Below are 24,588 nucleotides of genomic sequence, written 5' to 3'. Positions count from 1 at the left end.
ACATACACACTCACAGTCACACATACACTCAACACACACACTCACACATACATTCATACACACACACACACACACACACACACACACACACACACACACAGCTTCCATCTTTTTGGCTTCCCATTCATTTGCCTTTCCAGACCAATCAGTGGAACGGTCAGGATCTGAAGGTTTGCTGGGAGGGCTGTCTCTTGGTTTGCTTTGACCTGTAGTCTCACTTGCCTTCCAGTTTCCTTTCTTTGCACTATGTTTGCATTGTAACCTCTCAGCTTTCTGTCCCAGCCACTTGCCTCCACGTCCTCCAGTCTTGACTCCCCTTCTGAAACCAATGGAAGAGTAAACTCTGCCTCCAATAAGTTACTTTTGGTCAGGGCAACAAAAAGTAACGAAACAGGTAGGCTGTGAATTGGGAGAGAAGAAGTTATGAAAAGCACTCAGGTTGTTTGATAGAAAATGTGTACATAACGCTAATGGAAACAAAGTATTTTCGATACAGTTTTTCACTATTACATCATCTAGTTTGACCCATATTAATTTGGACAAGACTGCACCTGCTGGTTCCTCTGCCCTGTTCTTAGAACTGCACAAGCAACTTTTTCTTTTATCTTTTGCATTTTCTTGTCCAGGGAACTCATATTCTTCAAGCTTTGCTACTTGTATTTTATTAGAGGGGTAGTAGTCTCCCATTCACTGTTCTTATATATTTTCTACCTACCTGTTACTGTTTCCATTTACAAAACCATTTAGCCAGCCATGTGGAATGTGTTATTGTGTGGTTTTTCAGTAAAATAGTTACAAGGCAAATAACTTAGTGTAAAATCCTCCATTTTAATTTGAGGAAACTTCTCTAGTCTTACCTGGAGGGCTGACTCGGTCTTTCTACAACATATACTTTTAAAATTACAGTATGTGTTTTTCAATAATAGGAAATGAAAAATATTAACTATTATTTCATTAAGGTTTAAAGTTCATACTTTATTCATGTAAGCCATTGTATGAAAGATAAGAAACATCATTTTAAGGTGATAACAAATAAATTTAAAAAGTTAAATAATAAAAACAAAGATTAACATTCTAAAACAAAAAATTAAAACCTGCTTAGAATCCATAATAGCTATCAAGTATGAGTAATAGCTGAATAGTCTGAAATGTTTATTTAGGCTTATTTGTTTTCAGATACTTCCCATGAAATTAGAGAAATTTAAAACATCTGATTTAAAATCAGAATTGGCACCGTGAGTCAAACAAATGCTTGCAAAAGTCCAAAGAGAAGAGTGTAAATGCAAAAATACACATAGACACAGAGAAGAGCTAGGTACACAGAGTTAATCCCCCTGAGGGGAGCCCGGTACACACAGGAAACTCAGAGGGGAGCCAGGTTCAGAGACAGAAACCCGGACATGAGCTAGTTACACAGAAATAAACCCTTGAGAACCTGACATGAAGTCTGAGAGGAAAGAGTGGAAAACTGCTTGAACTTTTTAGATTATATTTTGTTTTTTATATTGCTGTAAATCTCTTACTGGGCCTAATTTACAGACTAAATTTTGACTTAGATTTTGATGTACTGGGTAAATATATATACATATATATGTATATATGTATATGTGTATATATACATATATATGTAAAATGTCTGTGTATGTATTTATATATAGTTATTAAAACTTAGAAAAGTAAATAAATGAACAGATAGATAATAGATAGGTAGGTAGATACATAGATAGATAGGTAGATAGATAGATAGATAGATAGATAGATAGATAGATATAAATGGATAGATAATAGATATGTACTATCCTGTACTATCTGGGAATTTAAGCATCCACTATGACTCCTTAGAACATATCCCCCATGGAAATGGCCAGCTTTGATGCAAGACTCAGGAGATGAAAATACAAAATATTAGTAGTAGTCCTTTTATGTCATTGTAAACTATTCAGTATGGTTTGTTCCTATTGTAGGATTTAGAGGGCAAATACACAAACGCTTTAGGTTGTCTAGTATGGTGTATTAGGTGAAAGGATGTTGGGTATCAGATTAACATAAGACAACAAATCAAAATAGCTAGAAACCTCTTGAGACTCTGGCAAAAAGAATCTAAAGGGAAAAATGTTACTAAAAGAAGAAAGTGGAGCTGCTCGAACAGGGGCTCTGCATAAGTCAGTCATTAATGGTCCCACTAGAACCTCCTTGGTAACAAATGTGCCTTCGTGAATTTATTTCAGTGCGACTAACTACAAAAGAAAGGGAGAAATAACAGCAGGCCAAAAATATCTAAAAACGTGGACAAGAAAGAAACACCCCTAAAAAAAGAGACAAGTCCTTTAAAAAATGACAGATGAGAACAGCTGCAAGTTCAAAAGAAACTCTGAAGAGAATTCGCAACAGCCCCATGATAACAGGGAGCAGGAGATGGCAGGCAAGAGTGAATGAGCTCCGAAAAATCCACCATAAGAGTTTATAAGGTGGAACGACATTAAAAACATACTTACAATCCCCATTAGGCACCTGAAAGAACAAATTCTATGGGGCTGGGAGGATTAAGTGTAGAAGGGGTAGGAGGGTAAAGGAGGCCATAAGGGGAGTGGTAACTAAGACCAAGGGCATTTTGATCAGCTATATGAAAACTTGCAACTGGAGAAACTATCTAAAATAAATGCATGAGTGTGTATTAAAAGAGATTAAATGTAGTTACCCTTTATGGGGGAAGTGATGCCTTTCCCAGATGCTATAGACTATCAAACCAAAAGCCTACTGCAAAGTATGTTATCCACTCCCATAGACCCTAGAGCATATCACCCCTGCTATTGGCCAACCTCCAGAACTTGATGGTCATAGCCTATTTCTCTGAAGACACCTTTAAACTTATCTCATAGGATTCAAAGAAGTTAAGTTGGTATTGACATGGAAGCGTCATCCCTACTGGCTAGCTTCCATGTGGCTGAAAATCGCTATGCATGTTACCAGAGGATGAAAGGATCATTGGGCTTATCCAGGCATGACTTTTGCCAGCTACAAGGACTAGCCTGGGGAGGTATGTCCATTGGTATAATAGTGGCATGGGTGTTTGTGGAGTAACCAACTACTCCCTGATTAGATTTAAGGCCTGCTTTTCAATACAGAACTCATATCTTGCTGCAGTAAATCTCCATACCCAATAAGCCCATGCAAAACCACTCAACTCACTTACAATATTTCTAAGCTGCACACCTAGATTGGGCAGATTTACCACTAGACTACTCTATTCTCCAGCTATGAGATCCCTTGCTACTTGAGGCTTCTCAGCCATGTGGTGCTGGCTCCATCTTCCTTCCACCCCTTCCTCCATTTTATTCCTTTCTCCTTTCCTCTCTTCCCCCATTCTCTAGAACCTCTTCCACTGCCCAATCACAGGCTCTAGCCTTTATTTAACCAGTTAAAATGAAGAGAAGGTTCACATGAGATCACTCGAGAATGTGATCTACTCCTTGTTGGGACAGCTCCTCTTGAGGAAGCAGAATTAACATCAGAATCCAAACAGCACCAGGGCAACCCACAACAGTACCTGATACTGTTAACTGAGCCCAAAACAAAACAAAAACAAAAACAAAACCCTTAAGAATGTGTAGTCATAGGTCTTAAGGGAGAAGAACCCAGTACTATTACTCCACTAAAAGTTATAACATCAAACTGCTCTCTGAGTTCTTATCTTCATAGTAATAGATTAATGCATGTCTCAATACCAAAACTGCTTTTTTCATAGATAAAAATTAATAAAGAAATTCACAACTTATCAATGAGCAGAGAATAAAAGTCTGTAAAGCAATTATATAGATAGTCCCAAATGGACTATCCATTTAAGTCCATTTGGGACTATCTATATAATACTACCCACTCTAAGGGTTAGAAATCGTTGTGAAGCAGGATCAGAAAGATTGTGAGGAGTGGCAGTTGTTAGGAGCTCTTGTAGAACAGTATTTTCTGGATATAACAAGGGTATTGCACAAAAATTGGGCAAAATTTCGGCATTGGTGTGAGAAGAAATCATGAAGTCGCAGGTCTAGGTGAAGAGCTACAATCCACATGGCAAACTGGTGGCTGCTGGGGGAGGGAGATGTAGTTTTTGTCAGGGATGTGGCCTCTTGACAGACTGCCCGTGTTCCAGTGGATGATCTTACCTGTCCATGAAACACTGGGAGCCCTGCCTGGTTCCAGTGGGGTTTTTTTATAAAGGATGGCATAAAGTTGGAAGCAAGAAGTGATGGGGGAATCTGGGAAGACATGAGAGGCAGGAAAGGGGGTGAATTGGATGGAAGCTATTGAAGCGCATTGCATTCATGTATGAAATCCTCAAACAATAAATTGAAAATGAGAATAAACTCATAAGGTAAGCATCAGATTCACAATGGAGAGGATGAGATTAAGATTCTGCCTGTAGTGCAGGAATGTCTAAAGGATAAAAGTATGATTCTACAGAGATCCTTTCTTTCCCTGGAGAAGAGATAAAAGCAAATAGATAAGAAGACACAATCAAAGAGATGAAAGAGGCTGGGTTGGCAGATGTACAGTTGATCACCTTATTGCAGGCAAAATTAATTAAAAGTCTTTCCACAGGTGGGCTTCAACAGAGAAAATTCAAAATATGTCACTTTGTTTTCACTCTGAAATTTTAAAAAAAAAAAGTGATGTGGTTTGTGTTAACTGTGGAAAACATAGCCATTGATCTTTTATCATTTGCTCTTAATGTTTCTAAGTAAACGTGTGTGTGTGTGTGTGTGTGTGTGTGTGTGTGTTCATTTAATTATTTTGTATTAGCATTCCTGATTTAGAGATAAAGGACCAAGACCAGGAATCTGAAAAAGATCACAGAACCAGTAAGTAACATTATTGAGCCTTAAAGCCAGGTGTTACAACTGATTTTATATTTTGAAAGACATTTTTAAAAACTAGAATTAGAAAATATACTAGAGTATAAAACAAACATGTGGCTTCAGAAGAGGAGACACCTTTAAAAACATCCACTGGGGAGAACAACCCCAAGGAGTCTAAGAATCTAATGAATGTGGACGATAGAGAACTTAATGAATAGGACAATAATGTGACATTCAGGTGTGCTGACATCATATGCAGTGCCAGCATTCAGGAAGGGAAGGCAAAAGGCCCATGGGTGCAAGGCTATCTCAGCTCCATACATGAGATCGTTGCTCAAAAGACAGATTTAATAGTGGCTATAATACTACCTAGGAATAAATTAATCACCTATTAAGAATTTTAATTGGGTTAAACACAAATGACAATAAACTTTGATGGAAACACATCCCAAATATGGAGACATGCAAAACTATGGAGGCAAGGCTCAGACAGGTAGAACACATGAAATAATAGGGAACCAGGAAATGTAGTATTAGTGCCCCGGGAAGCTAAGCTCAAAGTGAAGCATATGAAAGAAAAGGGGACACATTTGCATACAGCTTACAGTCCTCTTTTTGTTGTTTGTTTTGCTGTGTTTTGTATTTTTGAGATAGGGTTCTCTGTGTCACTGGAACATTCTCACCACATGTAGCTATCAAATGTACCTTATTAAAATATGTATAACTATCATTCATACAACAGTGAGAGAAATAACACACTGTGCTATATGACAAAAGTGTTATCATGGATCTGGTAAGTGAAAAAGGAGGGAGCTAAGAGGTATTAATAACACTGAGTCAACCATATGTTTGCTCTGAACACTTAGAATTTAACTTTTTTCTCTACCACAATCAAACATTCAAAAAACTCACAATTCGTGGGTCCCAATGCAAAGTTCAAACAATTCCCAACAAAGCAAGACACACAGTTAAATTTTTTGGTGTTATTATAAAAAAATCTAGTAAAAGAGATATTTTAATATACCATTAAAATGTAAGACTTTAATAAGAGAAATAATTACAATTACTAAGCTTATGTAATTTTACAGTAATACCTGTATATATAGATGTTTTTTATTTTTATCTTTTGGTCCGATGGCATTTCAAAGTTTTCCACAAAAGGGCATGCTTATACTTTGACACTGTACAGTTTTCAGTGGCTGAAAGAGAAATGTGATATGCAGCCTCCCACTGGAGGGTAATCAACTTGCAAGGGCCAATGTTATCAAAGAAAATGGATTCTTGATTTCCCAGAAAGTACCAGTTGCCAAGATCTCCTCATCTGGGGCTGTGTCTTCCTCTCCCCTTCATGATGGGACCAAGTGTGGCTTGATCTTTGAAGATCTCATGCATTGTTGTCATAAGCATCCTGAGTTCATACGTTTGACTGCCCTGTTGTGTCCTGAAAAACAGTTCATTGTGGTTACCCATTGCCTCTGACTCTCATACTTTTCCTGTTCCTCTTCCACCATGGCCACTGAGCCTCCTGAAATAGATAGATTCGGGGGTGTGAAAGAGATGTCCTGTTATGAGCATGCCACAGTCTCTCAGTCTCTACATCTTGGCCAGCTATGGGTTTCTACTTTAGTCACTTTGATGGTTTGGATAATATGTTTGGCTCAGGGAATGGCACTATTAGGAGGTGTGGCCTTGTTGGAGTAGGTGTGTCACTGTGGGTGTGGGCTTTAAGACCCTCACTCTAGATGCCTGGAAGTCAGTCTTCCACTAGTAGCCTTCAGATGAGGATGTAGAACTCTCAGCTCTGCCTGTATGATGCTTGCCTAGATGCTCCCATGTTCCTGCCTTGATGATAATGGACTGAAATTTTGAACTTGTAAGTCAGCCCAAATTAAATGTTGTCCTGTATAAGACTTGCCTTGGTCATGGTGTCTGTTCACAGCAGTAAAACCCTAACTAAGACAGTCACCCTCTCCCGTAAATAGAAGCATCTCTGATGCATGTTAAGAAAGTGCCATATTCCATGCATGTAAAAATAACTCAGTAAACGGACAAGCAGCACAAGTTGAATCCAGTGGGTAGGGAAAAAAAATACATGATGATGAGTAGATAGAGAACAGAGGTGGATTTGGAGAGAGTCGAGGGAGGAGATGATTGTAATAAAAACAAATTACAAAAATTATCAAAGAATTAAGGAAAAATATTTAATAGCAACATGAACCATTATATACAGAAATTTTTGAGATAATGAGAAAGCAGTATTTAGAGGGAAAACTAAAATTATGCATACTTTTAAGAGAAAAGGGACTACTAGAAATTTTAAAAACACTTTATTAATTGCACTAGGCAAGTATGACTGAAGAAGCAATGATGGAAAATAAATGAGTAAATTACAACAATGGAACTGGATATTTAAAAATATGAATCAATAAAATTATAATTCATGTAGCAATAATAACAGGAAACGATATCTATACATACATATATTACCAGTAAAAAGGATGGACACCACACTTCGGTCTATGTGTGTTATGTTTATGAACTATAGGTTAGCACTTAAAGCAAATCACCTGAGAAATCAATAATAACCAGAATTGATATACATAATTATCAAGACTGATCAGGTAACTCATCATAAAACAAATGAATTTTTAAACTATGCCTATTCATACACACACACACACACATACACACACACACAGCTTCTGAAATTTCAGAGTAAATAGAAATCCTGTTTTATCAAATGTATATATGTACACACACACACGCATATAGCTTTAAAATGTAAGAATAATTTTCCCACTTACATTTTTACTAATATTTATTTTTAACTTTATTTCATGTGTATATATGTACTTGATTACATATGCACAATATGTGCCTGCAGTGGCCCTCAGAAGTCAGAAGAGGGCATCAGATCCTCTGGAACAGGAGTAACAGACATACTAGTAATTGTGATAGGAATCTTTCACAAAGCTACAGATCTAAACACACACACATACACACATATTTATGATAAGGGTCTGGAATAATAAATAGAAAATTTATCAGAAAATCAAATGCTTTTGATATCTAGGGAGAACAATGTACAGTATCCAATCTTGGTCAGAAACAGAAATAAAAAATTAAAAAAAGAACAACCAAAAACAGCCATGGTACTACCCTGGTACCCATGGATCCATGGAAAATTGCTTTAGATTCAGTCCTTGGTGGTTGGTAAAACCATTTGCAGGTGCTCAGCTCCCTTGTGGAAACTGCTACAGTTTGCACATCACTTGTGCAAGCTGTCTAGTACATGTCATGTCATTTCTAGATGGCTTAGACATAACCCAATAGAAGTGCTGTGTTGATAATTACTCTGAAATAAGAGCAAGAGAGAAGTTCTTGTGCTGTTCACATGAACTTTCTTTCCTATTTTTTTTAACCTGTCATTGATTGACTCTACAGATGCTTTATAGGGGAACAGTTATCAATAAGAAATGCTTTCTGATAGTTCTGGCCATGTGACTAGAACCATAGAAACGAACGAGGTGTCAATTAAAGGATGTGAGATGAAGTCACATTCATTTATTGATGAGAGAACACATGGCCTATCTAGAAAATGGCAGACTCAATAGAAAGCTAAGATGGCAAAGAAAGTCTAGCCCTACCTTGTGATATTGTGAGTGTGTCCTTGGCCTTGTTTTACCTTCTGCTTCCTGGCGCAGACAGCACAAGGAGCTTGGAATCTTGACAGTGATGTGTCTTCTGGCAAGCATGATGAGTTATGTGCTGGCTGCCTCTAGGTAGCTTCAGGATGCATACTGGGAACCTTCCCAGGAAAACTAAGACAGAATGGGACATGGGATTCCCAGTCTTACATGCCAGCCAACTCTGATAGGACTGGATGTGGAGTTAATCACACTGGTGGCCAAGGATGTAATCAATCACAGCTGTGCAGAGAAGTCTCCCTAAAAGAACAAGAGCAGCCTTCAGAATTTACAGGATGTGCAGACTTGGAGAGCAGAGGGCCAGGGAGAATATGGAAACCTCCCTCACTCACCACCTTGTACACTGACACATCTGGATTCCTTAAAGGAAACCAAAAAAAAAAAAAAAAAAAAACATGTCAGTATGTCGCCCTGCATTCTGTGAGCTACTCAAGTAAAGGAATCAAACCTGAGAGACTGTCGGGATGCTGACTGAGAGCCAGTTAGAGTAAGGAATGACATGGTGCTTGTGATTGACACTTTAGAATTCTCAACCTGTGGGACCTGATGACATCTCTATATAAGAAGTGTCAGAACTGATGTAAATAGAGGACACCCAGTATGATAATGCTAAGTCATTGCTTGCTAATGGAGAGAGGCCCTCACATGTTTTTAGAGGTCACAGTAGTCTTTGTGTAAATTGTGGGGATGAAAGAGAAAAAATTTTTTTTCTTTTTCTAGTACAGATAGACCACTCAAAAGTACATACCTATCCCATAAGAGCTTTTATGTATAACAGGAATAACTCAGTCAAAATTGTGACTGAAAACATTTCCATTCATAGGGGTTTTACTGCTGTGAAGTAGGTGTTCTACTGCTGTGAACAGACACCATGACCAAGGCAACTCTTATAAAAGAAAGCATTAATTTGGAGCCTTGCTTACAGTTTCAGAGGGTTAGTCTGAAATCATTATGGCAGGAAGCATGGGGGCACACACCTAGGCATGGCAGTGGAGAAGTAGTTGAGAGCTACTTCTTGATCCACAGGCAACAGGCAAAACGAGAGAGACATCTGGGCCTGCTGCAGGCTTTTGAACCCTCAAAGCTCATCCCCAGTGACACACTTCTTCTCACAAGGACCTGCCCCCTCCAACAAGGACACACCCCTTCTAACAAGGACACACCCCCTCCAACAAGGACACATACCCCTCTAACAAGGACACACCCCTTCCAACAAGGTCACACCTCTTCCTTCCAAATAGTTTATCTAAGCATACAAATACACAAGTGCATTGGGGTTGTGCTCACTCAAAGTAAAGACAACCAGACTCATTAAAAAAAAAAAAGATGTGTTTTGAAAAAGGCAAAACTCATATGTTAAAGTAATGAAAAATGATATAGCAATTGGATATATGCAAGATATAAGAAAAAGTTGATCATACCAGCAGGTATAGAGAAGAGGCACAGGAGACCCCACCTCTAGCCCAATGGCTATTGTTCTATTGGCAGTTGATGGTTGCTGGAAAAGGGGCCTCCCTTTTCTTCAGGGGTGTGCCCCATGGTAGATTGTCCATGTATCAGTGGATGGTGACCTATATCCATGTGATGTGGGGAACACCAATTGGACTCAGCCATTAAAAAGAAAAAAGAAAGGCCAGAAAGACATGAATTTGTGAAGACGAGAAGAGGATACAGGGGGAATTTTGGGAGTATTTGGAGCAAAGGGGGGGCATTAGTATGTAGCTATGACACAAATACATTCTATTCATCAAAGAATAAATAAAAATTCAAACATACATCATTGGGGATGATAAAAATGATATATCATTTTTTGGTAATTAAAAAGTACAATTTAAAAGCTGTTCATTATCCTCATATACATATAATTGTGGTGTGATGATTTGTATATGCTTGGCCCAGGGAGTGGCACTATTAGGAGATGTGGCCTCGTTGGAGTAGGTGTGACCTTGTGGGTGTGGTCTTAAGACACTCTGCCTAGCCACCTGGAAGCCAGTATTCTGCTAGCTGCCTTGAGATGAAGATGTAGAACTCTCAGCTCCTCCTATACAATGCTTGCCTGGACGCTGTCATGTACCCACCTTGATGATACTGGACTGGACCTCTGAACCTGTAGTCAGCCCCAATTAAATGTTGTCCTTATAAGAGTTGCCTTGGTCATGGTGTCTATTCACAGCAGTAAAACCCCAACAAAGACATGTGGTATAAATATTGGTAACTATCATTTTCTAATAACTTCACAGTGTGAAGTGGCATGTCAAATATAATTCAAAACTTGTAACACAAAAATCTTAATTATGAATACAAATCAGCATAGACCTGAGATAATCCCATATACAATCACCATTTAGAATGTGCCAGTTGTTACATTTCAGATGAATGAAAAACAGAAATCATGAAAAGCAGTGTTATGGTGATTGGCTTACCATATAGTAATTCCTTTTGGGAAGAAGCTCGTATTTATAAAGGAAATGCCAAAAAGTATCACAGACAAAATACATCAAAGTTTCCTATAAAGGAGACTACAAATGAATTCTCAAAATATAAACTAACTTCACCCTAGCCTTTAGTTTAATACATCTGGATGAAGATGCTCTGCCCAAGTAAGTGGTCAGGCTGAGTTCAACCTGGAAAGGATTGCCAGGATGCTCTATAAGATTTGATAGGTTAGCATGTCATACCTGTATGTTTTAAAGAGTTAATGACCTGAGAGGAAAAAAAAAGCAAAACTCTTTTAAATCTTGGAATTCTTGTGATTAGTAACATAATAATATTCTGGTATAAACTCTTGGAGGGGAAGAATTAGATCAAAGTGCTAGAAACCTTAAAAAGCTGCACAGTGTTTCAGCATCAATTCATCTTCCTAACAGCTGACCATATCTACAGTGGAAGCTTTATCCCCTGGGGCAATTGTGTAGTGTTGTTCGAAATGGCTGAATCCCTCTTTAAAAAACGTTCTATGTACTACTTTGCTTTCTAGTACCATGTGTGTGATCACACGGTAGTGTCTTCTGTAGTCCTCTCCAATTTACCTTCAAGAAATTTCTCAAACGAAGTCTACCAAAAGTCTTTATGGGAAGTATGCCAGGAAGTGTGTGTCTCCTATCAACATAGAAAATACCCTTGAAGCCCAAAGAAGCATGTCTCTTCCCATCCCATTTACCCCATTTTCTCCATGATGCCCAAGGAACCCTTTCCCTCCTTCCCTTCCCATTCTAGGATACACACACACACACACACACACACACACACACGAACCTATATTCATTCTATGAAAGTTTTAAATTTTCTCCAGGAACAGCAAAGCCTTGATGTCTGCTTTCTTGGCTATCCTATGTCAGGTTTGCTGGAAACAAAAGACAAAGGAAGAGATGGGGTCAAAAACTCAACACACATCAGTGAAGTAACGAGCCAGGTTTTGGTAGTTGAAGAATTTGACACACTATGCAGTCACAACTAAATTTTTTACTGATTTACATGGGGAGCTGGGAAAAATAGATGGCCTTTCATAATTTTCCCAGATTGAAGCAAAGGAGCCTAGAGCATGTACCAAGCCAGCAATTAGCCTGAGGCAATACTGAGAGAGCCAATTAGAAAATTTCAGTGGTTCATATCCCCAGCAAGCCACAGAAGACAGCCACAAATTTCCAGAAGACAGATGAGAAGTTGCTGGGAAAAAGCTGTACTAACATAGGACTTTGTGAAAGCACAAGAGGATTAGTTCTTTTTTTTTTTTCATGGAGAATTTACTTATTTATTTATTTATTAAAGATTTATTTATTATTATACATAAGTACACTGTTGCTGTCTTCAGACACACCAGAAGAGGGAGTCAGATCTCATTACGGGTGGTTGGGAGTCACCATGTGGTTGCTGGGAATTGAACTCAGGACCTTTGGAAGAACTGTCAGTGCTCTTACCTGCCAAGCCATCTCTCCAGCCCGAGGATTAGTTCTTAGACCCTGTACCAAAGTGATGTTTGCTGGGAAAAGTACACGGTTAAGACATGCACTTCTTGCCTTTCTTCATGAACTACATGAGGCTAGACATAAAATGGCAACAGACCCCCACCCCCCACCCCCAAATCCAAGGACATTTCAACAAAATGCCAGTTTACTTCTTTCAAATGTCATGTCCACCGCACATGCTACCATTTTTGCAAGAAAGATGTCCAGCATCAGATATCCTGATCCAAGCTGCTTCAGTCAGGTGAGCCTGCTTCCTCAGCTTGTGTCATGCTTATTCACTGTGAGCCTGACTGGGGCACTGACTCTTTCATAAACAGCCACTCTTCAAGGCCAGAGGTGACAGTATGATGTGCTCACATCTCAATAGTCTTACTGATCACACGAACAGCATGGAAAGGTGAAGGGAAGAGAAGGGTGCTTTTCTAAGAAGAGGAATTAGATGCAGAATTATCTGCTTCTGATTCTTCCAGGAAAAAAAAAATGACCCCTGAGCCCCAGAGCATTGCAATGCTACCCAACAGGAGACTGACTCTCTAAATATCCACAGGCGTGGTAGTGTTTACAGCTCGAGTCAGAAGCACGAACCTGGGAGAGAAGGGTCTACAAAGGAGGCAGACAAAAGGCTCACACATTAGCCAACTTTATTCAGTGCATCAGACAATTTATACTCTGAGGGTTAAGAAGAATCGTGTAAGCAAGGTGTTGAATCACAAGAAAAACCCACAAGGGGCATAAACATGTTTTTCCATAGAGACACGTGAATAACAACAGTTGAAGTTGCTATTCATGTCATACCACTATACCTCGGAGGAGCACAAGACCATGTTTTAAGAACAATTCTGTGTTTTGAAGAAACCGAGGTCACTAGACTCTTGTCTGTTTTCTTGGAGTTTTCTCATGAGCCCTCAGGATTCTCACATGACTCCATTCTTGGCCTGTGTTCCTCTGACAGGCAGCTGGCTAGTCATAGAGCTATATAGAAGTAAACCCTTGCTGTCTGAAGACATCACATACATGCTTGTTATCTATCATTGTTTTAGATTTATCTATTTCAGGAAGTACAGTTGTTATGTAGCATGCTTGTGTTGTTTGGATATTTCAAAGGATTTCAAAATGTTTGCACATAACATGAATTACTTTACACTTGATCCAAAATGATTTTGAGACAGTAGTAATATATACACACACACATGCATATATATATATGTATATATACATACATATATATGTATATGTGTATATGTATATATACACTTATACATATGTATATATACATATATGTGTATATATGTATATATGTGTGTGGGTGCATATATATGTGTATATATATACATATATACATGTATATGTATATGTATATATATATATATATTCTGCTATTTAGAAATGATACTGGAAGAACTCAACTAGAATTTACTTTGAAAGTCACAGAAATTAAATTTGCTGTCTTCTTGCCACAGCCATTCCACTTAAAAAATTTGGACAGAGGTCATGCCAAATTATATTGATCTTTTCAGAGTCTTGACATTATATCCTAGAAACTACAAGGCTTTAAAAATACTGTATAGGATGTGGTAACTTGAAATTTTGTATTTTTTAATGCATTCGATTTTTAAAGCCGAAAATATTTGGATGGACATAAGAATGATTCTAAACCAATGCCTTTATCTAAAGTGTTAAATGTCTTCCAAGAAAATATTGAAAAGAAGTACTCTCCATAATTATTATAATTATTGAAAATAATTATGGAGACTACATTTTTGAAATACTGAGTACAACCAAGAATTTAGAATAAAAACATCTCAAATAATTTCCTATTAAGATTTTAAATTTAAAAAGCATTTTAAATAATATATAACCAACCACTATGAAATTTTTAATTAAAATAGTTAAAATTTCATGTATCAAACACTTTCAAATTATACTATTATATAAAATATGCACTTTTTACTTTACATGTGATATTTATTGTGATTTTCAGTCATTTCACTCACAAAATCCTGTAAGGTACTTCAACATGCTGTTCATATTACCACACAGATCCCAACACTGATGCACATATGATATATATAATATATATATGTAATATACATATTACATATATATCAGGCTATAGTCAAAGTCCCAGTGTCATAGGTTGCATATAATGCATTTAATAACATAGGTATAGCTTTTCTACCCTACTTTTTACAATGTGAGATTAATAATACAGAATTCTTTAAAGCCTGCCATTGAAAAAAAGACCTACAGCTCTTTAGACATAATCAGAGGAAGAGCAGCATCGCCTCAGGGACTTGTTAGATTACTTAGTGGAGTCGGAATTCATTCTTATGTCACGGTTTGATCAAGAAATACATGCTTCCAGAAAGGGAAGTGAAATCTCTTGGACTGAGTTGTAGTCTGTGTTTCTGGAGCTCAGGGATCATCATCTGTTTTCAGTTCATTCCACTTACTTCTTTAGTCCCAAATTTTACAATCCCCAAGAAGTGAGTAGGTGCTATTAAACTGAAGTATCTACAAAACTGTAAAATGCTTGAACTTATAAATTATTATTCTTAACGAATCCTGTAAATTTGTTTGAAGAATGCAGGTAACCTCATAGAAATAAGCACAATAAAATCTGACAGCATTAAGTGTAAGATATTGTTGGGTCATAATACATTGAATTATGTCTGACCAGAGTGAATAGCAACAATTACTCTAGCTATCAAATCTTGGTCTTTAGGTTACATTCGCAAAGATCTCTGCTTGTTAATCTACCAACTGCATTATAGTCACCCAGTTCTGTGAGGAAATCTTCCCTATATTTTACTGCTTGATGGGGGCAGGGACAGAAAAAAAATGACATCAAGGTCAAAATTCTCAGATACTGTAGTATCTAGAGAGCTGGTAAAACAGACAGCCAGGAGACTGAGCTCAATAACTTATCTGAGGAGAATCGCTAACTGTGTGTAATTACTCTAATGTGTATCATTAGGACATTATTTTGTGTGTGTGCGTGTGCTGTGTGGTTTCACATTTACATGGTTCCCAGACCACACCTTATTTCAGTGTTGCAATTTGCTCCTCAAGACGTGTCGATTATTTGTATTCTAGATGTGATGTGTGTGTTGGTGTGTGTGTGTGTGTGTGTGTGTGTGTGTGTGTGTGTGTGTGTGGTGTTTAGAAATACAAAACAGAGACAGGGATCCTACAGATTATAAGCATATTACTGAAAATTAGAACAGAAATGCTGCTATGCATTGTTATGCAGACAGGCGATGCGCAGGCAGTTCATCAGCTTCGACAACTCTCACTCTGTTACTTCCTCTTTCACTCTTAGACATTTATGTTTTAGTGGCATGGCGCCTCTGAGATGCCCTTTTGGCATTTAGAGAGCTTGGAAGCTTCCAGAGTGATTCATCTGGTCGACCAAAACCCACACTGACCAGAGGAGATCCCCATTCAGTCACAAACTGTTTGGACCCATCGCCCTTTTCGCAGGGAGCTTAGGGAAGGGCCAGAGACAGCAATAGTTGCCCTGTGGTTCTGAGTAAGCTGTGGCCCCTAGAAACTGATCCCAAGTTTCTCATCCTCCAGGCTCTTCCACATTGTAGGAGGTGGTGCATTTGAAGAGTGAGAGTAAGCTTTCTTCCCCTGGGCCATGTTTACATCTTTGTTGATGGGGAAAGATAATTACATTGGGAAGTTCCCTCTCTTGGATACCCCCACAGTGGTCCTAACTCTGAAAACAAAAGCATATCCACCTGAGCATGCTAACTCACCCACAGCCCTTTGTAGCATAGAGGAAAATGATGCTTTCTGTGTGTCTAAAATAAAGCAGCCACCTGCCCTCCTGTTTCTTCTGGTCTGGCCTGGAGTACTAGAGTATTGTGAGAACTTCAGGCTGTCAGCAACAGCAGCAGGCTTCCTAGGGAAGGATGAACATTGTCTTTTTTTTCTTCTTCTTCTTCTTCATAAGGATTAAAGATCTGACCACAGCTCCACTGATGCTGATCGGAGGCAGAGGCTTTTTCAGAAATGGAAGACACATGATTACCTTTTATGGGTGAGGTGTTCTAATTATTCAGTGGGGATTCGTTTCTGGTTACAGGGTTTTTATTGGAAACCATTTAATTTTCAGTACCTGTCATTCCAAGTGGACAGAGTAGAGGCGCATGTAAGAATTACTAGAGCTCAAGGCCAGGCCCTCCATAATTTGCATACACCCATATAATATAATTTTTATCATCCTTTCACACAGGGAGGCAGGGAAACTACCGATATCATCTACAGGCTGCTGCATAGCATATTGGTCGTAGCAAAGTGTTAATAATAATCATGCTGGAAATCGAGTTTTAGGAACTGGCCGTATTTATCCACACAAGAACTTTCTAAGATGCTAACTAGAGCAAATGAGGGAGAGAACACACGTTTTCTCTTCTCTGATGTCTCTTTACTATTTCGTCACATTGGAAATTAAAGCTAGTATATCATTCCCTGCAGCACCCAGATAATTTTAATAAAGAAGATTAAATGAAATGCAGATGGGTGAATAAAAAGGGGAAGAGCGGTGAGCAAACAGGATCTTGCGTCTATAAATCAGTCTTCTAGTCTACGCTACTGCCTGCTCTGACGTCTATTAAAGCAATTTGTGTATCATTTACACTGGGCTGTGTGTGGCTGGGGAATATCACCAAATTCAGACAACTGGGTTTGCACACCAAGCCCCTACCAGCACCCCTGCCTGCCAATATCCTGAGAGGTGATACTCGTCATCATAAAGACGAAGCTCCAAGAGTGTACTCTGTCTTCAGAAAAGAACACTTTATCAATAAGTTTGCATGTCTTATAAAGGCTATGAACTTATTCTATGCTATGTCTTCTAGAATGGCTTTCTCAAGGCAGTGCCTTTCTGTCCGAGGCACATAAGCTTTGCCTTTGGGGCTTCCTCCTCAGCAGTTCTAAACATTGCTCACTGGCTTCCATCAGCCCTACATACTGTCAGCATCACAGGCAGGAGCAAACAAACCCAAGATCCACCAGTGGGTGGGTGATGATGTCATTTTCCATCTTTGCGAGGAGTGTTGGATCTGCCATGCAGAGGGCCCTCAGTCAACACTAAATAAAACAATTTATAAAGAATAAATTTGTAAATGTATAAATGATAAGTGAGATAGGAAAGTACTAGAAAGCCACATAGTATGTAAAAAGGATGAGGGTTTCACTTCAGTGAGGGCAAACAGGTCAAATGAGTCATGGTGGAAATCCGCCTACTGAGCTACTAACCTTCTGTCAGTTGACTCACTAGGTGGTCCTGGGAACTAGTTAGGTCTTCTGTGAACTGTGCAATGTAAGCTTTAACACAGCCTATAGCTGAGGGATGACCTTGGGAAGAAAGCCATTAGCTGTGGCAGAGGGTTAAAGGAATCAGCGCCTTCCAAGTGAGAGTTCTTGTTTTGCTAACAGAAACTTTCACATCTCTTCTGAGTTTAGTCGGTAGCCCAGCCCGATACCCAACTTCATGATGATGTCAGCATGCTGAACCAGTGAATCAGGACCAACAATGTCCGGTTCCCGTTACACTTGGCAGTCCCAGAAGCCTTCAGTACTGAGTCCCTGTGAGCAGGGATTGGCTGATCAGAAGCGATAACCTGGTGTGGCAGTTTGGTCCCAAGAATCGTGGAACAGAAGTTTTGGAACAACAAACCATTTGAGAATGTGTAACATATTCGTGAAAATATTCGAGGCATAATTAGATAAATAACAGATCCACCGTCTATTTTTACTTAGCTTGATGAGAAGCTTTCAGGAGAGACTGCTGGTAGCTAATTCTCCTCACCAACAGTCTGTGTAATCACAAACCCCAATTAGCCCTGCCTGTTCCACGCTATACAAACTATTTCCTTAGCGCTTCACATCGCTACTTTGTAATTAGCTTTCATCTACACAAGCCTTGACTAAAAAAAATATAAAAGGGTGTAAGTGATTGTACTGCCACTCAGTATTCTGAGAAATAATCGCTAGCGATTTCAATCAGATTAATTTTATCACCCGTATTAAGGAAAATTACCTCCCTCTTCACTCTCTACAGCTGAAGGCTATTTCATTTCCTGAGATGTTCATAAAAGCATAATATAAAGCAATCTGTAATTGTAAATATCCTTCCCTAATAACTTTGAGATATTTCCTTAATACATCTTTACATTTGGAGTTTCCGTTCCATAAAATACGGTAACAAGTGCTCTATTATGTTTTAAGTGTGTGCTGTTAAGCCGGACATAGGGTTTTACATAGGGTTTTTACATAGGGTTATATTTAACTTGCAGATAATGGGAACAAGGTTTAAAAGTGATGGAGCGGAATAATGCCGTTACAGCAATAATATATCTTGCCTTTGTGAGGAATAGAACTTTACAGCCCTAATTCAGGTCAGCCAACGCGGACGTCATTTTTCACAGCCTGACAACTTTCACCTTCAGTCAGATTCCGTGTGGGTCCAAAACACCTCTGCCAGCCAGGACACAGTCACAGCCCTCTGGCTGCTGGTGTCCTTCATCACATATCCTCAGAGAAAGCTAAAGGAAGAAGAAAATGAAGGAGAAGGGGGAAGATTGCTGTACAGTATGCCCACTCTTTGGGTATCCAGAAGCCCCCAAATTTAACACTCCAAAGGCTAAGCCCCTCCAGGAAAAATGGACCATTCCAGAAAAGTTTCCACATGGGTTCTGCAGGCCAGTATACTTTTCCTTTAGATTGTGTCTCCTGCACTGTTTGGACGTCGGAGGCAAACAGCTATCATTGTCCATCTGGCCACTACCCTGAAGCCCACTACCTCCCTGACAAGGCAACTTATTAGGTGGACCAATCTGTAAAAGTTGGTATTGAAAGTTTTATTTTAGCCATGTTTGGGATTCTGAGCTCAACCATAAGACAAAACTGGGGACCCTGGGGAGTTCATTCAAAACCTCATCAATAATACTAAAATACAGTGTGGATCCTAAGCTACATATCCATAGTTTCATGCATAAAAAGTTTACTAGCATTTGAAATCAGACATACCTAGGAGGTACATGTGACTGTAGATCTTCGTCCTGGTGGGCATTGGCCATTTGAATTTGATAACGACCATAGGGGGTGAGGAGTTCCATCGTTTGATGCAGTAGACCTTGAATCATTCTTGTATAGGCAGATCCCGTAGGGAAATGAAGTGTTTAGGCAGCTTAATCTGCTCCCCTGCAGCAAACACTAGGCTTTTGCTGGCTCAACTCAAAATGTTTTCCCCTGCTTAACATTCATCCTGCCTCTTGCTTTCCTCACAGCTTTGTACAAAGTTGCTTTTGGTTTTTTTGTTGATGTTTCTTCTTTTATTTCTGCCCCCAAAATGTAATTTCATCCCAAACTTTAGGGTTTGAAAGAGGAAAGAGCAAGGAAGGAACAAGAAAATAAAGTACACCCATTTATTTGTACCTTTTTGGCCTATCAGGGCAAGGGAGGACTTAGCAAAGGTCTATAATTCTGTGCAGGGAAAATACCCCCATAGGGTAGTCTGAGTGTGCATTTCCTATATTGCTATTTTTCTTGAACAACTTTCCAATCCTGGCTGGTGATGCTCTAGTGTAGTCACTGGATCTGGGTTAGCCATGGCATCCCCCTGCCTCTGAGGACAGGCCCTCTAGGATAAGAGCAAGACTGAGCCCTTGCAAAGTAACCAAGCCCCTTTGTTTTCTTTTTTTCACTATCAGGGCTTACCACTGGGGTCATGTCCTAATAATTATGTTTTTTCCGCCATGATATATAAGACCTTGTAGAAGATGATCACTTGTGGTTACCAGGCTGACTCAGGCTTCTGTATTTCATGAGAAAACCCTGCCTAGCTACACTAATGGAAAATTGCCAGGATGCAGAATTCACCTAGAAACATAAATAGGCAGTCTCAGACTAGCTTACAACGCTAACCCTCGCAGGGAAACCTAACCCTCAAAGGTCGATTATGAACAAAGATGTCAATCCTAATTTAAATCATTAGCTGTGACCAGAGTGCCATGTCAATGGATAATGGGGGGGAGGGGTGAAGAAATTTAAGGACAGTAACTGTAGACATTGAATGTGGGGTTGGGGGGTGCTAAGTTCAAACTGTACATGGAGATTGTTCGCAGGACATTTTGAGCAATTCTTACCACACTCAGATGACAGGAGTTCATCTTCAGGAGAAAGTCTCATCTCCTGATCCTGCCTCTAAAGTTCCAATACATTAGAGAAATGTAGTGTGATGGTTGGTTAATTGTCAACTCTGAACAAGCTGGAATCACCTGAGAAGGGAGTCTTAATGAGGTCCAGTCTAGATTAGGTGAGCCTATAGGCATGTCTGTGAAGTATTTGTACTGTACTGATTTGAGAGCAAAGACCCTCCCATGGTGCATCCTTCGATGATTGGTTCTGGAAACTTGATTGCAGTGGTAAGGGAGTAAAGAAAGGACAGACACACAGACATGCATACAGAAAACTTGAAATCAGGTGGAGCGGCATCAGCACCAGTAATGACCCCGGAACCTCAGCATGTTTACTGTGTACAGTGCAAGAGAAGAGGCTAGCAAGTCTCTGTAGGAGGTGTGTGTCTGGAAACATCCTCCTCCCGGCTGTAACCACCCAGGAGGAGGAAGCAGCAATTGCTAGTTTTTTGCCCATACGGATCAATAACAGATTCATAAACACTCACATGCACACATTGCCAACTTTGGCTCTGACATCAAAGGAAAGCTTTGCCCCCACTCTGAGCCTCACCCCAGGGGGAAGGCTTTGTTATTCTCAGGGGCTTGAGACTCTGGTTCTAGACATATACATTCAGGACTGCATCTGCTCTCTACCCATTCCTTCAGGGCTTCCTCAGCTCCCCTGCAGTGGGTGGAACCCTTCCCTGAGCCTGGGCAGGGGAGACCAGATTGTCTAGAGCTGAACACAAGTAGTCATACATTTCTTTCTCTCTCAGATCTTGGTTGTGGATGTGACTAGCTGCTTCAAGTTCCTGTTGCCTTGACTTCCCCAACAATAACAGACAGTAACCTGGAATTGTGAGCCAATGAATCCTTTCCCCCTTAGGTTGGCATTGTCTAGGTATTTTATCACAGCCACAGGAAACAAGGCTAAGACTGCCAGAAACCCCACAATGGGATGGGAACTTCCCACAATGGGATGGGACTTCATGCTGTTGAGACTGAGGGACAGCGATGACCAAGGAAATGCATAGAACTTCAGTTGTGACCCCGCTGCCCCAATAGCTGGGCCTGCTCAGGAGACTAAGTTCAACTGTTTTCTGCCTTCTGCTATTCCCGAATCATGCTATCAATTCAAAGATTTTTCTTCCCCATTGTATCAAAATTACCTAGAGGTGGTTTTAAATATTCAAACATTCTTTATCCTGCGAATTGTCTCATGAAGAATAGTCTTGCTCCATGTCATCACAGCTTTCTAACAGCCCCCCATGAGTTGTGACAGTTCGTTTGTGACACGTCCTTCTTCAGGAAATGAATTCAGCAAACGTTTACTACATGTCAAGTCAATTGCTAGTTTAAGAGCTGGGTGTTGTGGGGAGGAGGTCTTTCCACTTTCAGGAAGGTAGAGTCTGAACCTTCCTGCTTGCTTATCTCCTTCCCTTGCTTTCTCATCAATGCTACCTAAGGGGTAACTGTCCCAAGAAATATGCAAAGCTGGAAATCACGTAGCGGATGTCCTTTCCCATCAGTAGCAAGTTATGCTTAGAGAGGAGAGGTGTGTGCACTTGTGTGCACGGGTGCACTTATCTCAGATCACTCACAGCATTTAATGTTTCTACGTTTTAGTAATAAGATTAACAAACACAAACACGCGTGCAGATCTGAGTCACTTACTGACATGACAGAGGATGAAGAGGCTCTTTCCTTCTCAGCTGTAGAGCTACTTCCTCCAGCAGAGGAGCACGCACTTAGTCCTCCTTCATATCCTGAGCCACTACTGACCCTTCTGATCAGAGACTGCTGAATTGCCTGCCAGTGGGCTAGTGGGCTAGGGTCTCCTGGGCTAGGGCCTGGTGGCTGAATTTAGTGAGTCAAATGAGGGCCGCCTGGAACAGCAGCGGGGAGCTCATTAACTCACAGGCAAGAAGTTCAGACAGGCTCTGATCTCAGCTTGCAATGCTGGTGATATGCAACAAAGGTGGGGATCCATGGATTTTCACTTTGGCTGAAAATAAAAAGCACAAGCTCGATTGGAAGAGGTTAGAGAGATGGCTTGATGTAAGAGAACACTTTCTGTGAGATCATGAGGACGTTAGTACAGACTCCCACATCTGCTTAACAAGTTAGGCCTGGCCTTGCCCAAACCTGAAAACCCAGCACTGTGTAGGGTTAAGACAGGAGCATGTCTGGGGATCCTGGCTGCCAGCCTAGCAAAAGAAGTGAGTCTGAGTTTCAAGGAAAGATCTGCTTGAAAGGAGTAAGACAGGGACTGATCCAGGTGGGTATGTGACACCCTCCTCTGGGCTCTGCCCACGAGTGCACACATGCACACGAGTGCACAAACACACATACCCAACATAATTGATGGAAGAGGATAAGGAGGTATGCTCCCTGGGTTTTATAAACGTCTAAAATCCTCTTAAAGTTAGATGGAGAGAGAAAAGAAAAATGAGGTCCTACAAAGACAAAGAGCCACACAATTCCAATTTCAAGCATGGGGTGGGGGGCCTGGCAGTCACTAGTATTCTACTAACTTCTGTTGGAAGAAAGGTACCAACTACAAACAGATTAACTGCTTCAAGACATTCTGCTTGTGTCTGAGATGCCTTAGTCAGCTCAGATGCTGTAACAAAATGTCTCAGAGCAGAAGCTCAGACAGCGGAATGTATGTATTATTATGTGCTCTCTTGTTTACAGCTGTTTTTCTGCAATGTAGCTGTTCTAACATTCAAAATGTTCATCTTTATCTTTTCAAAGTCTGCTTTACGAATGGTAATATTTCAATACTCATATACTGTAGGAATTGGAGAACAGTAGCTTTTCTGCTATTGTTGTCATGTATATGTATATATGTACATATATACATATATGTATACACACACATATATATATGTCCATATACACACACATATGTTATAAGGCCTTACAATCCATTGTTATCACATTTGCTCTAGTCTAAATGACATAAATTACAATGTACAAATACTCTCCCTCCCCTAGCCTTCTTCCTTTTCATTTCTTGTTTAAATGTGAGTTTGCATGTTCTTTTTCCTTTAGCGAGCTTCCTGCAGTCATTCTGGTGGCACACATGTACTGATACCCTGTTGTTTATGCTTTATAACTTTTTCCTTGTGTTCCGAAGGCGTTTTCTTAGGATATGGACTTTTACATCATAGTTTTTATTGCTTTCAACATTTCTGTCTCCCATGGAATTTGAGGTTCACTGTCTCTAGGAAGAATTCATTCCAATTGTTTCCTTTGCAAATCCTGTACAATATATGATTTTTTTCCTTATGAGCTCTTAATAATATATTACTCTCTTAGTGATTCCATCAGCATGTGTATCATGATTTTTTTTTTTTTGAGACAGGGTTTCTTTGTGTATCCCTGGCTGTCCTGAAACTCACTCTGTAGACCAGGCCGGCCTCGAACTCAGAAATCCACCTGCCTCTGCCTCACAAGTGCTGGGATTAAAGGCATGCACCACCATTGCCCGGCATGTATCATGATTTTTACTGTGTACCCTACTTGAGTCTACTGAGTTTCTTGGATCTATGGGCTTATCACTCTCATCATATAAGAAATATGTTATACTATTATTTCTTGAATCATTTTCCATTATATCATGTTTCTTTGTGAGGTTTCAACTAGTAGGTAAAATATGCACACATATATATATGTTTAGATATAATCATAGGTAATATATATTTATATGTGCATATATGCATATATGTTGAGGTATAATTATATGTAATATATAAGTACATATGTGCATATATATTTAAATATAATTATACATAATTATATATAAAATGTAGTACACATATATTGCATATATATGTGTATATGTTTAGATATAATTATATATAAT

At 39.5% G+C, this 24,588-nt stretch overlaps 1 long non-coding RNA gene across 5 annotated transcripts in view; it reads right to left on the bottom strand.

Annotated features, from left to right (window-relative positions):
• Positions 1-235: 235 nt before the first annotated feature.
• Positions 236-24,588, bottom strand: part of LOC116089145 — a 36,298-nt gene continuing 11,945 nt past the window's right edge. Inside the window, exons 3-7 of one of the 5 annotated variants that reach the window (XR_004118181.1) lie at positions 11,816-11,903; positions 11,590-11,659; positions 8,501-8,800; positions 5,948-6,294; positions 236-399 (exon numbers count right to left, since the gene is read on the bottom strand). This is a non-coding gene — a long non-coding RNA (uncharacterized LOC116089145). Of the gene's footprint in view, positions 400-5,925; positions 6,295-8,500; positions 8,801-11,589; positions 11,660-11,815; positions 11,904-24,588 lie in introns of those variants that run through there. The other 4 variants (XR_004118183.1, XR_004118184.1, XR_004118182.1 and 1 more) reach the window with 4 other exon arrangements.

Source organism: Mastomys coucha, unplaced genomic scaffold (assembly GCF_008632895.1).
Source record: "Mastomys coucha isolate ucsf_1 unplaced genomic scaffold, UCSF_Mcou_1 pScaffold14, whole genome shotgun sequence".
Lineage (NCBI taxonomy): Eukaryota > Metazoa > Chordata > Mammalia > Rodentia > Muridae > Mastomys > Mastomys coucha.
This window is presented reverse-complemented; position numbering and strand designations above follow the sequence as displayed.